This window comes from Lissotriton helveticus, chromosome 6 (genome assembly GCF_964261635.1).
Source record: "Lissotriton helveticus chromosome 6, aLisHel1.1, whole genome shotgun sequence".
In the NCBI taxonomy this organism is placed as follows: domain Eukaryota; kingdom Metazoa; phylum Chordata; class Amphibia; order Caudata; family Salamandridae; genus Lissotriton; species Lissotriton helveticus.
In genome coordinates, this window is record NC_136067.1 from 674,409,399 (window position 1) to 674,421,599 (window position 12,201).

A 12,201-nucleotide genomic window follows, 5' to 3' on the forward strand; every position below is an offset into this window, starting at 1 on the left:
ATTCTAAATAGAACCACGGTCACCATTAGATTTGAAAACAATCAAAAGAATATCAAATTATTCATTTCATTCATTATGGCATTTTATTCATTTATAGCCAAGATTATAAATAGCAATTTATGGTAGAAACATGTAATTGTAACATCATTACATTCAATATTCGAAATAGGTGCTCTCTGTGAAAAGGGGAAGGGTAAGTGAATAGGTGAAGGTAGCCCCATGAGCAGGGTGTGGTGTAGGTTAGCACTGGAGCTGCCTTGTAACATCCTACAAGTGTATCTGCAAAGTGGGGGCTGATGAGTTTGGTGTCTCAGGACTCACAATTTACCAAATTAAATTTTACAATTACATTTTTCAGTTCAGTTGGTTCTTAAACTGCAGATCTCAAAATGCCACTTTTAGAAAGTTTGCATTTTCTTACTTTAAACATTCTGTGCCTCTACCTGCTTCTAATTATACATATGGGTCAGGATGACAGTTGCGCTGTTTGTGCATTCCTCCAAAACAGTCACAAAAATAGAACTGAGGTGTGCCCAGCATATCCTGATGACCCATTACTGGGCTGATGGGTCTTCCTGGGCTAGAGTAGTGGGAGGCGTTGACACTGACACCTGAATAGGACTGTGCTTGTCCTCACACAAAGAAGTCTTCACCCCTGTAGTGTGTTTGGGGGCAGGGCAGGAAAGGCCGGGTCTTGTGCACTACAAAGACTTTCCTTTAAAGTTTGCCTAATTCAAAGGATGAAATGGGTATAATTGCTGGACCTATGACACCATATACTCAGAACACTTCTTGGGTGAGAATATTCTGCCATGAAGATAAGCTATCAGGAGGGACTGACACTTTGCTATTTGCTTTGTAGTGTTGGCCTGTTGTTTCTGTCCTGGGAGTGAAAGGACTGTACTTTGTTTTATACATTCTGGGGCATATTATCAAGTAAGGGCGTTACATTGTCGCCACTTTTATCAGCAGGAAACTGCTGATAAAGCGGCGATAATGGGCTTGATAATATGCTCTATGAATTCCAATCGAAGCCCATGTTAGATGTGAAGACATCAAACATGGGCTTCGATTGGAATTCATAGAGCATATTATCAAGCCCATTATGGCCGCTTTATCGGCAGTTTCTGCCGATAAAAGCGGTGATAATGTAACGCCCTCACTTGATAATATGACCCTCTGCTTTCAAGGTACTCCAAGGGCTTGGGTTGAGCTTGCCTCCTGTTGAGAAGTCTTAGGGACATCAAAGACTTCACCTACTAGCACCTGGGCTATCCTGCTGAGAGACGTGCCTTGCTAAGTGGTGCAAAATCCAGTTTGGGCCCTTGGAAGTAAGTTCTGGTACAACAAGATGAAACATGCATCAACTCCAAGCGTTGTTCGGAATTGGCAAAGCCTGCCAAAACTCGATGCATCGCCACTCCCTGCACTGGAGCATAGTTACAGCTGAACACAAAGGCCACGGCTTACAACTCAGGTCCCAACTTTTCATTGCAGTGCTTCCGAATAACTGCCACAAAGGTTGAGTGAGTTTCGAGCCCCGTCACCGAAGTCTGTGTCGCATCGCACCAACTTTGCGCCTGCTTCAACACTGTGGAATCGACGCAGCATGACCTGACTTTCGTCGCATCATCGATGCATTGTCCCTGGGTGCCATTTTCCTCATTGACACAGTATAAGGAATGAGGCTGCATGTCCAAAAATGGGGCTTACCACCCCTGCGACAGTAAGGAACCGACACCTCACATCCCCTGTAGCAGTAAGGAACCGAAACATCGCCTGCTTTTTTGGCACCTCACCTCCCCTGCGCCTCGCATCGTCTTTGATTTTTGGCACATCTATGGTACTTTGTACTGATCAAGTGCAACCATTGATTTTAATACATATCTTGACTTGTGTATGTTAGATTTTTGTTGTTTTTCTCTTGTTTTATTCAAATAAATATTGGCTATTTCCTAAACTGGTGTGGAGAGAGAGAGAGAGAGAGAGAGAGAGAGAGAGAGAGAGAGAGAGAGAGAGAGAGAGAGAGAGAGAGAGAGAGAGAGAGAGAGAGAGAGAGAGAGAGAGTGTGTGTGTGTGTGTGTGTGTGTGTGCGTGCGTGCGTGTGTGTGTACACACACAAATACTTTACACATTGCCTCTAGGATAAGCCTGGCTGCTCTATGCCAAGCTACCAAGGGGGAGCAGGGATTATTTTAGGTGTGTAATCCATTTACCCTGACTAGAGTCAGGGGGGGCAGATTTATGAGGCTCTTGCGCCTCCTTGCGCCGCAATTGCGTCACGTAATGTGACGGAACGGCGACGCAAACAATGCGCCCTATTTACAACGTGACGCATCTAGGAGATGCGTCACGTTGGAAACCCCTGCGCCATAAGGAGGCGTTCCTGCGCAGGGGGGGCGTTCCTGCGCAGGAACGCCTCCTAAAAGTGGCTGAGTGAAATCTATGAGATTTCACTCAGTCACTTTCTACGTCAATTCCCTACGCCTGCTTGAAGCAGGCGTAAGGGTGACGCACCATACATTGAACAGGTGGCCCCTGTGCATTGCAGGAGTCATGTCGCACTTGCGACATGACTCCTGCAATGCGCCGCCCGTGCGCCGAGAGATGCGTCACGCATCTTCACTGCCTTGCACCATGGTGCGCCGCATCATAAATGCGGCGCACCATGGGTGGCGGAGCAGTGGCGCACTGTGGCACATGTTAACTGGCGCATCCCTGGGGGTGCGCCAGTTAACATAAATCTGGCCCAGGATCCCTACTTGGACAGGGTGCAAACCACTGCCAACTAGAGAACCCATTTCTAAAAGTGTCAATAAATATTTAAGTGTCCTCGCATCCTGATGATCAGTCTACATGTTTTAGCCCTTGTGGTTAGGCCACCCAGGGTACAGGGCTTTCATCAGGACTTATGCATAGATGCCACGTAATTTAAGAAATCAAGTCCGAGTTGCTAAGAGTTTTGCAATACAAAAAGTCAACATATAACACTGAACATGAAACAAGGCCTGCTCTCCTGAGTTCCTATTTGGGGCACCTATTAATGCCTATGTTAGAAAGAAGGTGGTATATACAAACAGAAGACTGATATTTGCATGGCTATAGTTAATTTGTCTTGTTATGACTGGCGAAAGAAAAAGCATGCACACTACACACTAACATGGGGACATTGCATTGCTGAACCATCTTGGTATGGTCATTATGCAATTAATGTATCATGCACATGAATCAAACGAACAGTACGTCCAATCAGCGCCATATCAATTTTACCTCGTCATTGTTGATAGGCCTTGTTTTTGCTCACCACTCTAAGGGTGCTCTGCCACTGGCGTACCCATTCCGCCTTCTGCTCTGTCCCCTGCAATAATCGTTCAAATTCTATTGCAGGGTTTTAAAGTGTTTGTCCTCACCACCCCGCATCCTCATCCGCACTGTTCTGGGTGGAGGCATGGTCACAAGCAAGGTGCTTGCGTTCGTGTATTTGTAAGCGCCACATAGCACCAAAGAGTTATGAGGATTGTAGTTGGGTTTTGCCCGCATCAGATAAGGGTTCTAATTGTTTTGGTCAGGGTGACATGTGAAATTTAAATGACTAATGTTGCACTTGTGTTTAGCCTGCACCTATCATTCATGTCGGTTCAAATGGACCCCTTGTATGGAATATTAATTCATGATATAAATGAATGTTAGATTTAGCCTCTTACCTAATATGTGTTTAAACATGCAGGGAGTAAGATTTCAATTTGGGATACATCGTTCTATGTAGAAACTGTTATAGAAACCTGTGCACTTGGGCATATTCCTTTGTGTAGTATTTCATTTTGGTATAATATAGTATTTTTCATCTATAAAACTGGCAACTGTTGTGCTCTGAGTGTCTTCCCCCCTCACATCACCTCTGAGAAGGCTTGGCCGGCTCGCCCCGTTACTGAGGGTGGCCAAGTGCTGAAAGGTTGTACTTGGTGCTCAGTTTAGAGTGCCACGTTAGGCCATGCTCCGGGACAGCTGCAAGAAAAGGCTTCAGCTACCACGGCAGCAGCCCAGTAGCCCGTGCTTTCTCTCTGGCCACAAAGGGTTTTTGACATCCACCCTCTCCTATGAGTGGCAAATGTGTCCTGATTGGATTGCGCTAGCCTGGGACCGAATATTTAGCGAATGAGTATTTAAAATATATTGCAGAATGTTACACGTCACCATACCTGTTAATGACAAGTGGGCAGTGAAGTCCCTGCAGATCTTAATTGAGTCATCAATCGCACCCATTTTGACACGCGCATTTCAACACCATAAATCTAACCTGTCTTCAGCCGTCTACCTCTGTTTCCATCAGTGCACCCCAGACGTCCCCGGTGAGCACGAGGCTTCTGATGCCGCGTGCCCGCCTTGCTGTGTATTGTAACCTAGACTAGAGGCGACAGGCATTTTGTGCCCGTACATTTACAGTCTGACAATCTGAGCAATCGAAGCTGCAAATCTGTGCTCCGTTGAATTAAGTAGTTATGACATATAGCCAGTTTATTTCCCAATCTGCTTTGGAAATCGTCGTTTTCATTTCACATTTTCCAAAGGGACTGCTTCTCTGTCGGCCGTTCTATCAGGCAACGATTTTCCGCACCTTTGTCTGCTATCCTTTTCACTTTTAATGAGTACAAAATAAGCCATTTCCTCTTCTTTGTCCAGGTAATTTACTGAAAGTGGATAACCTGAATACTTTCGTGTCTTTGTCATGTCTCTTAGGACACATTAATTTCCCTTTCTGTGTCGCTGTGACCGCTGGTTAATACCTTCTGACCACGAAAAAGCAATAGACGAATGGTCTCGTTTGTAGTAAGGTACATCGATACTGTACTCATCCCTGTCACAGTGTTTGGTAATGCTTCTAAAATAGAAAAGTTCTGTAGGTATCTGGTGTTCCACTGACATCAGCAGTTAGTAACGTGTTGGACAGTTCATCACACGCGGCAAATAATGCACTTCACCTATATCTAGTCTGTTATTCGGGACACTTTCTAGCAGGACTCATATTTTCTGATCTAGGGACTGTCTTTTTAAATACGAATTAGACGTTGAATGAAAGCAAGATTCAAGTGGAAGTACTGTATGGGATGCCCAAACATGGGGTACCATGTGCATTTGAGGAACATTTTGCAGACCATTCATCTCTGGTGAGATGGCTATAGATCGGGGTCTCCAACATGTTCTGTAACAAGAGCCGCTTGTGTTCAATGAAAATCATCACAAGCTACTAACATTATTAGTATGCAAATAGTGAACACATTAGACAAGTTTAGAATAGTGGCCGCCTCATGGAAAAGTGCCAGAAGTGAACAGCTAAGTGAGCTAGGCAGGGTTGCCAACAGTAATGTGAAGAAGGCTTTATTAATTTGCATTGCCTCCTCTACATGGTTATTTAATCATTCAGTCCATCAATCAATCAAGCAGGGTTTATAGAACACAGCTACTCACCCGTGAGGATCTCAAGGAGCTGGGGGGGGTGGGCATCTGCTGATCCATTCTGGTTGCTGGGGTTCAGTCTAAGAGCCAGGTCTTGAGATACTTCCTCAATTGGGTCAGCGACTGGGATTGCCTTAGGTGGAGAGGCAGGGTGTTCCAGGTCTTGGCGGCGAGGTAGGAGAAGGATCTGGTCTTTTGGATCTGTGGGACGGTAGCCATGGCCAGTTGGGCAAAGCAAAGGTGTTCAGACAGGTACATGGAATGCAATGCGATGGTTCAGGTATGCTGGTCCTGCATTGTGGAAGGCTTTGTAGACATGTGTGAGGAGCTTGAAGGTGATTCTTTTGTTGACTGGAAGCCAGGGGAGTTCTCGAAGGTGTTCAGTGATGTGGCTGCTGCGGGGGATGTTGAGGACCAGTCTGGCTGTGGCGTTTTGAACGCTCTGTAGTTTCTTGAGGAGTTTCTGGGTGACGCTGGCATAGCGTGCGTTGCCGTAGTCGAGTCTGACGGTGATGAGGGCGTGAGTGACTGTCTTTCTGGATTGGGCGGGGATGCATCTGAATATCTTTCGAAGCAGGCGGAGCATGTGGAAGCATGATGAGGATATGGCATTAATCTGGCATCTCATTGTGAGAGAGGAGTCCAGTATGATGCTGAGATTATGTGCGTGGTCCATGGGGGTGGGGGTCCCAATACGGCAGACCACCTGGAGTCATACCAGGCTGAGGGGGTGGGCCCCAAGATGAGTACTTTTGTCTTGTCTAAGTGGAGTCTGAGGCAGCTGTCTTTCATCCAGGGGGCAACAGCTTTCATGCCGCTGTGGAAGTTGTCTCTGGCGGTTGTGGGTTCTTTGGTGAGGGAAAGGATCAGCTGGGTGTCTTCGGCGTAGGAGACGATGTTGAGTCTGTGGTTCCTGACGATGGCAGCGAGGGGACCATGTAGATGTTGAAGAGGGTGGGGCTGGGGGAGGATCCCTGGGGCACTTTGCAGCTGATCTCTATGGGTTCTGTGAGAAACAGAGGTAGTCTGACTCGCTGTGTTCGGCCGGTGAGGAAGGAGAGGATCCAGTCCAGGGCTTTGTAGCAGATGCCGGCATTGTGGAGTCTCGTGATTTGGGTGCAATGGGAATCAGTGTCGAAGGCGGCTGAGACGTTCAGCAGAATGAGGGCTTCGGTTTCGCCCTGGTAGAGGAGAGAGTGAATGTCATCGGTGGTGGCGAGGAGTTCGATCTCGGTGCTCTGGTTGCTTCAGAAGCCAGATTGGGAGAATTCCAGGATGTGGTTCACTTCGATGAACTTGGAGAGTTGGGCGTTGATGGCCTTCTCGATGACCTTGGCTGGGAAGGGGAGCAGGGAGATGGGTCTGAAGTTCTTGAGGTCTGTCAGGTCAGCATACAGCTTCTTGGTGTATTTACAGTCATCGGGGAAGGTGGCAGTCTCGATGAAGTAGTTGAGGGTGTGACGAAGCTCAGGGCAATGGAGGTGGCTGCTCTGTGGAAGATGTGGTGCCGTCAAGGGTCCGAGGGAGCTCCGGAGTGGATGTTCTTCATGGTCTTTAGTGTATCGTCTATAGTGAGGGGGGTCCAGTTGAGCAGGATCAGTTGGGGTGGGTTGTGATTATGTGCAGTGGAGTCGGGTGTGGTGGGAGGGTCTTGAGTGTCAAAACTGTTTTAGATCTCTCTGATCTTGTGGTGGAAGAAGGATAATGACAACCATAGTTGCAATGCCTCTAGCAAGAAGGTATTATTAGTAATACGTTTCCCCAGCGCCTCATGATTTATCACTCAAATATCACCTTGAAATAGATTTTGGAAATCCAACCATTTTTCTTCAAACATCAGCTTAAAAGTTCTGAAAATTCCCATATTTTCATCTCAAATAAACACTTTTCAATTCTGGGATACATGTGTTAATTCAACCATGCAAAAACGTCTAATTTAGTATGCTGGTCTGCACATAGGAGAGCTACTCACAGGTAGTTGGTAATCTACCAGTAGTTCACAAGCTACTCATTGGAGAAACCTGATCTAGATAGTGTAGACTGTTCAAATTACACTAGAAATATTGAGCCTTACTCCCGACTACTGGCAACTCATTTGTAATGACTTTCTCTTATGGCTGCAGGAGTGTGCAAGTGAATGAACTACACCCATTGTGTAAATATGATGCAGGTCACTAGCTGTCAAAAGGTTACTTGAGGTCACAAAGGACTGGTGCAAATCCAAAGTTCAGGCCAACCATGACGGATGGCAGGCTGACAACACAACCCACAGAAGGCTTGCTGAAAAAGTACCTTGGATGGAACAAAGCGTCAATGTTGAGCACACAATGCTTAGGAATATTCCCCGCAGTCGGGTCACTACATTGGAGACAAGCCTCTTAGACGGTGCCGTCGTTGAGCCTCACAGTCGGGGCCCGAGTCGTTGTCCTTTCGCCACTGTGTCAATGCCAGGGAGCAATGTGTAGGGTTTTTCTGTGTCGGTGCACTGGTATTTGCATAAAAACAGTTGCAGAACCCACTACAGAGGCTCAGGACTGGGGGGAGAGGAACCTCAGGCAAGGGTGAAACTCACAGATGGCAGAGTCCAGCAGCACCAGCAGAGCTGCAAGGAGGTTTTGGTGTCCCTGAGATATCAGAAAACAGGAGGCAAGCCAGCAAGCCCTTGGATAATTTTGGGTTCAAGGATGAAGAGAGCGGTGTTGTAAATAAAACAACGGTATTATTAAGCATTAGCTGAAGCAATAATGCATCAGTCCAAATATCTAGTATAGGGATTCCATTTTGTATTTCGAGTCCGCCATTTTCATGCCCTACATTGCCATGTGCTCAATGTTCTGATTGTCCTACCTCTCTGCCAGTTACACTGTGGATTCTACCTAGCAACAGTTATTATTAGTCCTTCTTGAGAGTGTAGCGCATGCTCAGCAGAAGTAACAGTTGTTCCTTATTAGCATAGCCCTCCCATGTTCTAGAAATACTGTTAGCTCCACCCACTGATATATTTGGAAATGTCCTTACGTGGTTGTAACCTCTGTCTAAGCTGTAAACTGAACCCCTTCCACTGTGTATAAAAGGGGCCATGTGCTTGTATTCAGTGTGCTACTCTGTACAATACTGTAGATGTGTTGTGGAGGTTGTATCACCACCTTTAAAGGTTTATTAAACTATGTTTTTGTATTTCCAGTTTCCTTGCCAACTTCATTTGAAAGTCTAAGGACTTTGTACACAGAAGGGCGGACCCTTTCGGTACCTTTGGGCCTTGCTGAGGCCTGAACTCATCAATTGGCGCCCGTCACGTGGGGCTCATCGGCGACTCGGAGGCTCGAAGGACTGGTCGTGACGAAGGAATGGAACTCTGCCGGGGAAGTGATCACTGCCAGCGGCGTCTTTAGTCCTGGCATCCTGAGGTATTTCTTCCTTCCTTCCAATCTGACCATCTGGGTGGCGCCGGTCTTCGACTGAGACCTCTTCTGTCGGTTTGCCGTGGATAAGCTGTTTGAGCAAATTGTGGAACTTGGCAAGTGGAATCTGGACGCTCGTGCTTGGTAAGGACCATTGTATGGTAATTACTGTGAGTGTTTATGGTAGCCAGTGATTAGCAAGGCAGTTTTAGGATACGCTTGCTGTGGCTTATGGATATGGATATGGATATGGATATGTTTGGATGATCGATCATATTATGATTATGAATATGGGTATATATGCGTTGCAACACATATAGGCAGGCAATGTGGAGATTTTTCTCCAACATATGGTTGTGAGCGGCGCAACGATTAAGTGCCATTTTTCTGTATAAATATTGCGTATTTCGCACTATTTCTAGCATGCCTGTTTTTAGCGCACTACGTAAGTGGTGCTGCTGTGGAAACCGGTTAAGTCTTGAAGAATCGCAGCCGGCTCCCCCAGAAGGGACGCCGAATAGGGACATGTATATTAAGTTTGGTCTTTCCCCTATAATGTACAGCACATTGTGGAGGAAGTATACCAAGAAGGATCCTGAGTTGAGATGGCCTTTGTATGGTTCGTTTGATGTGCGCAAAATTGAATATGTGGAACAGTGCCTGTGTAAGCGCCGAGCGAGACAAGACATGTTTGAGAGTGTGCGAATGTGGGTGAAAGAAGTACGTGAGCGTGAGAAACGTGAACATGCGCTGATTGAGAAAGAGCAGAGGAAGAATGTGCGTGAGAAGGCGCAAGAAATGAGACAACCTGAACAAAAAGAAGCGGAAGAAAAACGGGAAAAGGAACGCAGATTGCAGATATCTGGCCAATATCCTATTAGACGGCCTCTTTATCCTGTCCTTAATAATTCTGATGATGATTTTTCATTACTAGATCGTTCTCCGCCTCCGTATGTTGGCCCGTCTGCTCCGAAAGGGGAAGATGAGGATTCTGGATCATTTAAAGATAAGGTAGACACGCGGTCTAAGTTAACATCTGATCGTATGGCGGAGCTCCGACAAATTTCTTATCGTATTCTTAAGGGTACAATTCCTCTTGCTGAAATATTGTTGTCTCTTGACAAATGGCCGGACAGGGAAAAAATTTATTTTCTTGACACCTTTTCTGATGAAGTAGTCGGGGCTTTTCGAAAATATTCTCCTGTTCTTGAACCTGATGACATTATTCAAGATAAGAAAGAATTGCGTAAAGGTCTCTTTTCTCCTTCCCAGGCAGCTGATGCAGTTCGACGGTTATTCGTATTGCGGGATGAGGCGTCTCGGTTACGAGAAGAAAAACGACAAAAGACGGCGGACGACAAAGAGACGGGTTTGAGTTGCGACGGGAAACAATCACCTATCTTTTCTTCAGATAAGGTTGATATTGTGCATGTTAAACCTATGCGAGAGGCAGCGCCTTTGTATGTTCCTCCTAAAGGAGCGGGTACTAGTTCAGATAAAGATTCAGCTGATGCCGAGGGTATTTTATCTATAATTGGGTATATACTCCTTGGAATAGAGCGGATGTTATGGCCTTAAAGAAAGCGTTACCTGACCCACGGAAAAATCCTGCTGCCTTTTATGAAGAAGTTGAGGGGGCTTTGAATTCTTGTACTATGACATTAGCTGACATTGATTTATTCTTTGGTCTTATATTACCCCCTGACATGTGGAGATCAGTACGGAAAATTGATGATTTAGTGACGTTTAAAGCTAAATGGGAAGACATTGAGGAGGAGGACAGAGCTAGGAAACCTGCGCAGAAACCACCCCAGCTCATTCTAGACCTCCCTGCTGCCATTTTGATTAAATTGAAGACGATTATCCCCCCTAAAAAGATTGACTGGACTATGTTAGCATCTTGCAAGCAAAAGACAGATGAATCAGTTTCTGACTTTTTTACGCGATTTGAAGAAACTTTTCACGATTTCAGTGGTCAGTCTCTGACGGATGACACGGGTCGACATCTGTTTGTAGACAAATATGTTTCGAATTTATTACCGGGAGTAGCAGCTCGGTTGAAAGCGAGTGAAAGCTCCTGGACGACTTCGACTCCGGCATCCCTCCTGACAATGGCTCAGTATTACGAGCGTCAGGAATTAGAAGCAAAAAGTAATGAAGATAAGAAATCTAAGGATTTAAAAACTAAAGTTATGTTAGCACAAGTGTATGGACCACCCCAGAGAGGAAATAATAGAGGTGATCGGGGTTTTTATGATTCTACATATAACCGCACAGACTTGGCTAAAGATCAATGTGCATATTGTAAACAACGAGGCCACTGGGCCAATGAGTGTCCTTTAGCGCGAGAGCACAGGGCTATGGGACGGGGTAGAGGTTTTGGGAGAAATCGTGGGGGTTTCTCTGGACCACGAGGTAACCTAAATGACAGGGCTAGATTCGAATCTAGGGAGCAACAACAAGGAGGGTCTAATACCTTTGATAGACGAAATCAGTATCAGATGTCTGACTATGTGCACCCCGAAAGTCATGATTCCCAATATGCATAGGATTGCGTAGGATGGGGGGAGGAATCAGTTGAAGTGCCAGTAGATCAGAGGGGTCCTTATGTTACAGCACATGTTTTGGGTTCTACTGATCAGTTTCTGGTTGATACAGGGGCTACTCGTAGCGCTTTGTCTAAACACTTGGTTCCGAGGGCTCCCCTGTCTGGCTTAACGATCACATCTATAGGGTTCGATGGAACACCTTCTCTTAGCCCATTATCCCAACCCCTTGCATTTCATGTCGACAAATTTACAGCACCTTGTCCATTCTTGCTTTCCTCAAACACGCCTGACAACATTGTGGGTCTAGACATGCTGAAACATTTTAGAGCCACAATCCGCTGCTCCCCTGAAGGAGTACGCGTGATTTTAAATGACAATTACCCTGCAAAAGAGAGAGTGTGTATGGTCGCTGAAAGTGCTGCATTAGCCTCTTTACCTCACACGTTGTGGGCTACTTCAGACACTGATGTGGGACAGATGGTCATTCCCCCGGTTCGCATTAGTGTAAAGGAGGGAGCTGTGTTGCCACGCCTGCCTCAATATAGGATTTCACAGGAGGGTGAGGAGGCGCTCATACAGATTGTGCAGGATCTCATTCGAGTGGGGGTGGTGGAAGAAGTCCCATACAATGTTTGTAACAGTCCTATTTTACCAATCTTGAAGAAAGACACCGATACTAGGGTATATCGATTTATTATTGATTTGAGGGAGGTGAACAAGATAGTGGTGCCCCAATACCCTGTTGTTTCTGACATTACGACACTTCTTACCTTGGTCCCACCAACAGCGACAACGTT